Raw genomic sequence first — 5,759 nt, 5'->3', positions numbered from 1 at the left:
GTCGTCCTCTTATGGTACGTTTCTCCATTGGTCATGTGTGCAGCAGAACGATCTTGTGCGAACTCCGTATTCATACTTGAGCATGTACATTTCTGGACACCATCGGACTTCGATCGTTATTGTGAATGGGCTCGTTTTTTTATTCCCCACATTCCCACCAGCAATGGGGTAGAGTATCGCCTGTGGCGATGAACCTCCCCACTCTCCAAAGCCAAAAATAGAGTTGTTTTTGTTAGTTTCCTTTCTGTACCTCATCTTTATCGTTAACTGGACTGCAACCTCTTTTGCGCTGGCCTGTTTCTGAGAGCCGTTGGAAACATGCCCACACCTGCTCCGACGGCAGAAAGACAAAGAAAGAATGAAAGTGAAATCAAAATTATGATCAATCATCATCACCATAAAAGGGAAGGCGAGATGAGAGTGACGGAAGTTTACGACCAACGTGCCGTGAACTCGTGAACATCCTGCAAACTCGGAAGAAAGTGAAAAAGGTGCACAAATGTAATTACCGATCTCGGACATTTATTCACGGTAATGCCGTGCAGACGATTTTCTTTTTACGAAGCTTTAACAGGCTCCGCTTCCGGCGCTCGGTAATAGCATTCGTCAAGAGTGCAAATGTGGTTATAGAATAGTGTGATCGTGTTCTTCTTTTTTCACACTTTCAGCGTTGAAGCGGGGTTTTGGGAGGAAATAAGATAAGGATTCCAGACAACCCCTTTTTCACTGAAGAACTATATAAATAACGCGTCCTGGAGTAACCAGTCCCGATAAGTTTGGGACTAACACCTCCATATTTCTTTTCTTTTAACAATCAACCGATCATCAATCACTGAAGCACGTAACTATCAAGACACGCAGCAGAAAGGCACATATTTGTGACAACCAATATGCGGTATGTGTCATGACTGAATTCCGTCACGAAAGCACAGACGTCGGAGACGATGGTCTACAGGGACAAACCCCACTTCACTTCCGTGATTAATAGTATTTTGTAAAAGTCCATATGTGCCTTAAAGAAGCAACTTTGAAGAGGCAACGCACCGGTGAACATTTCAAGTATGCAGCTGTTCCAAAGTGTTAATTTAAATGTGTTAGAAAGGATCTCCCATCTATGACGCAGCCCCAGTTAAAGTAACCGAAGTCGTCGATAGATGCGAGACGCCGCCGACAGCTATGATTGCCGCTATGCTTGTGCTGATTACGAAGTCATCTTTTTTCTTCTCTTTCTATTAAACATATACCCCCCCCTCCAGCAATATAATCTAGGTTGAATTTTCCCCAGTTTATTTCAGTTGAATGGAATCAGTAAGTTTCCTATGGATCAACGAAAGAGGAAAAAGCAGCGTTCAACCTGGCTGCGATTCTTGGCCCATGTCAGAGCCATGTGCAACACTATCGATGTCTTCTGATGTTCTTGGAGTTCCTCTTGTCTACCAGCTTGCTCCAGAGGCTGCACAGTCCTCCTGATTGATTGATTTGTAAAAGAGAAAAATGGAGTCCTCCTCTGTATCTCAATGACCGTTGGTGCTTCTTTCATGTATGTGTTTTTTCTTCACCTTACTTTTTGTGGGGTAGCGCAGCGCAGCCAGTGGAGGAGAGCTCAACTGTTGTGCTTGTACATAACTCTAACGTCATTCTCATATCTCACATCTAATGGGGTTGTGTACTGCTCTCCAGTGGTGAATCACACCATGTCAATGTCACGGTTTATTTGTTGTTGTTGTTAGGAAAAATCTTTCCCGGAGCAATGCTGCCAGAAAGAATGCACCGCGACCGAACAACGAACTCATCCCGCTGTAAAATTAGAAATTACAGGCCAACACATACGAGAAAGGGCAACCGCGAATCTTCGAAATATGTACTTCCTTTAGTATGCTATTTCACTATCGTATGCTATCGTTACGTATTTATTCGTCTGTGAACATAACAGCTCATATAAAGACAAAAAAAAAGAAAAGGAATCTGATGCGCACCTTGCCAACGAAAGCAATCTACATATTGTTTACCCTCTGTTCACTCTCATGTATATTTCGGAGGCAGAATCGTTTCCTACGTCGTGGCCGGAATATAAATAGGAGGAGATGAACAGCGACTGGAGAATTACAGGAAGGAAGTGGCCCCTGAATTCTGTTGACTTGCAGGGGTCACTCGCGACAATGTAAATAAATGTTCGTGTGGTTACTCGGAATACAATAACTGTCAGATTCACTACGTTATAGAAAAGAAAAAAGAAAAACAAAATAAAACGGTAATGGCGCCAACAGAACAACTCCTTCATACAATAGGCTAGGCATTTTTTCTCGCAATGTATTCTAAGGCGTCGTAAGCAACATACGTGTATGCAAGGCGGGGTTTACGTTGTATAGACGAACGGTCTTTCTGCCCAGACTGGCGGCTCGTTACTCGAGGGAGAGGGAGGTGGGAGGAAGGAGAGGTCTGTTAACTTATTTGCGGCTAAGCAGCATGGTCTTATTGCCGCTCTTGATGGTCGACGACCTTGAAAACGTTCTACAGAGCTCATTGGACGGGCTTTACACGGCGGATGTTGCTACGAAGATAGACTATCTTCTCGAGCTGGGGTTCAAATGTGCCGGTGGGCTGCGCAACTTGCTGAAAGCCTGCGTCTTGCATCCGGTGAGGATGAGAAGTACATACATCATAATGTGTTCTTCCGTTTCTGTTTCCCCACAGTGGGGGCATCCCGGTGTACGGTCCAGCCTGAAGACGCGTGGGCGTGAGTAGGCACTGCGGGATCGAAATGCGATGGAGGAGGGAAGCCTCGGTCCTGGAGAGGTAACCAATTCCGCAGAGTACTGGTGCAGATCCGTCTCTCTTTTTCTTATCATGGTATAGCCTCCACGCATGCCCATTGATTGAATTCCAGCAGCAGAAATTGCTTGGGGGAGCTTTGACTTCTGGCATGCATGGTTCCCGCAGCTGTTTTAGCCAGAGCGTCAGCGTGTGTGTAGATTGATACAAAAGCTTCTGGTCTGTCTGGAACCGCCGATATTTCGAACAGAGACTGTGTATGTCGATCTGTTTATTGGTTTTCAAGTTTGTTTGAGGCTTCAAGACTACATCTTCGATCCATGCTTTCTCTAACAATACTGCCCGAACAACTGTCCCCCGTTTCAATGTTCAATCATCTCCCAGGGAATCGATTGTAAACTTTTTCACGAATTGCTAAATTTCTTTTTGGCAGTAGGACTAGAGTACCGTGGTAACTAAAACCACGGCTTCCGTTTCAACTCGGAGATTGGGCGTCTTATTAAACGTTCTGCTAGCTTGCGAATACATTCTATGTCTATTCTGCATTATCTATATTACAACTGCGCGCTGTCGACGTCTAGACTGTCTTTTTTTTCTATTGGAGTCATGTCCCGTTCATTCAGATATTTCGCTTCTTTGTCAAACCCCCTCTCCCGTTAAACATATATTAGCTGAGAACCACTGAAGGGAAGTTATTTCAATTTACTTAATACTTTTTCATTATATAACTTACGTAGCTCTATCTGTAAAGAATAAACAAGAATCGAAATTGAGTGCCATGTAGCGAACCACAAACTTCTAAAAGCGGTTGTGACGTTGTACAGCTTGTCTGGTATGCGAGTTCTGCTTCAGGTAAAGTATAGCAACAGCAACGATGAGGAACAAAAACAGGCCGACAGCGCCGCAGAAGCAGCTCTCTCGTCTCGGAGACGGATGCGTATTACGCTGCTGAGAGGGGATCGTCGTTCCGTACTTTGACGCCTCGTGACTCCCCTGGCTTCCCGCCAATGGCCCGCTGACATTCTTCCCCCAGCCGTGCTGAGCAGGGTTGATCCAGCGCTCGCTTTCGGCATGCCTCGACATACCTCTCGTCAAGATGCCGCATTAGTTCATCGAGTGCGCCTCGATGTGGCTTTTACAGCGCAGTGGCGTTACCGCTTGAGACAAGTTGACTCTCCCCAATACTGGCACTGCGGTGCTGTAGAAGATCTAGAGCACATTCTTCTTCATTACCCACCACTACCAACCTTCCCGAACCGTGCTCTCTGGATCCCTTAACGAGCTGAACTCTCGCCCCCTCTCTCTCATAAAATTGCTTGGTCCCTGGCCACATCCACCCCACCAACGCTCTGCCTTCAAAGCTCTTTTGACACTTCTGGACACCATAGGACTTCGATCCTTATTCTGAAGGGGCTCATTATTTCATTCGCCGCATCACCACCAGCAATAGGGTAGTGTATCGCCCCTGGCGATGAAACTCCCCATTCATCATCTCATTATAAAGTTGATGAGGAGGAACAAGAACACAAACTTCATCAGTGCTTATAGTGTTCGCCAACCAGGGGTGCAAGTACGTTTTTTTCTCCTTCTATGTAAGACGACGAAGGAGTAATGTTTGCAAAACACGGTGAAAAAAATGGGAAATAGAACAATATGGGCACACTTGTGGGGGCCAGTGAAGACTGGCAGGGATGACTTTGTGTATTTTCCTAAGTCAGCTGGTAGTCCCTCTCCGGTTCATTTGACTGTGCCCTAATATAGTAGGGTGGTTATATGTGTATGAGAAGAGTAAACAAATGACCGGGGAAGATAAGTTGTATGATATCGAAGTCCATTCAATACCTCGGAGAATACTTCCTTTCTGATGTTAGAGCATGTTTCGGTGTCCTGCAGATGATGTCAATTACAATGAACAGCTCTTCGGGTCCCAACAGTGGAGCATACCTTTGGTGGAACGTATGCGGCACTGGTTTCCGGCTCACAAGAGCCAAACGATAGACGTTCTCTACTAGTGCAGTGTGCCGTACCTGCAGACGAACCAAGACGTGACGTTATTTACTGTTGTCTTAAACGAATCAAAACGAAAAAAATGCCCTATGGCTTTTCCCCTGTTTCTTATGGTTGTGCGACGCGTAGAACAATTTAATTTTGCTCACTTCCACTTCGTGCCAAGTTGATTCAAGGGTGCGTCCTAAATGTAGAGAGTGAAATCTAATGAAGCCAGTAATTCGTCTGTGTTAGCCTCCTGTAAAGCGTGCTTTCGCTGCACCGCTGCACCGCAAGCAGGAGAAGCAAGCACGAAATGTGCATCTCCTTGGCTGTCTTAGCTGCCAGGCCTAATGTGTTGCGCTGTTGTCGTGAAATGTGATGATAGCAGAACGTGAGAGTTAGATCCGTGTCTGGAGAAAGCTTTTCTTTCAGGCTCGAACTTTTCTTTTTTGCACTTTACGATATGCGTTTTACCTATCTCGTTCGCTGTGATATGGCATTGCAGATTTATCTGTCTATTGCACAATTGCGTGTGACATTGTCGCAATTGTTTCACCTAGTAAATAGTTGAAAGTGTCGTGACTAGTCGTGTGTTTTCTCGTGTCCTGTGTTTTTGTTGTCGCCTTTCTGATGGATCTGCGCCAACCAGCCCAAGTATTGTTCGATTTAAATCGCATTTCGAATGCAATCGCACGTAATTCGAAGAAAAATGTTAAATAAATGGTGGGAAGTGAAAAATTCGTTCCCAATTCCAATTTTTCAATTCCCAATCCTAAACCCCAGATCCCAACTCCTCCAATCGCCTACTCCCTAAGAAGTCTATCGTCTGCGGCTGAACGCTCCTCTAGCAGCAACTCACCTCTTGAAGATAAGAGGCGCCGGTATACGCCTAATTGTTATATTTAATGCACCCTGGAGTGCACACAGTACCTACTGGTATCCTGTAAATGATTCGCTTCAAGACTCAATCACTCAAGACTTGTACGTATATGAGGTAG

The sequence above is a fragment of the Ornithodoros turicata genome, chromosome 3, assembly GCF_037126465.1.
Source record: "Ornithodoros turicata isolate Travis chromosome 3, ASM3712646v1, whole genome shotgun sequence".
NCBI lineage: Eukaryota > Metazoa > Arthropoda > Arachnida > Ixodida > Argasidae > Ornithodoros > Ornithodoros turicata.
Note: the sequence above shows the minus strand (reverse complement) of the source record.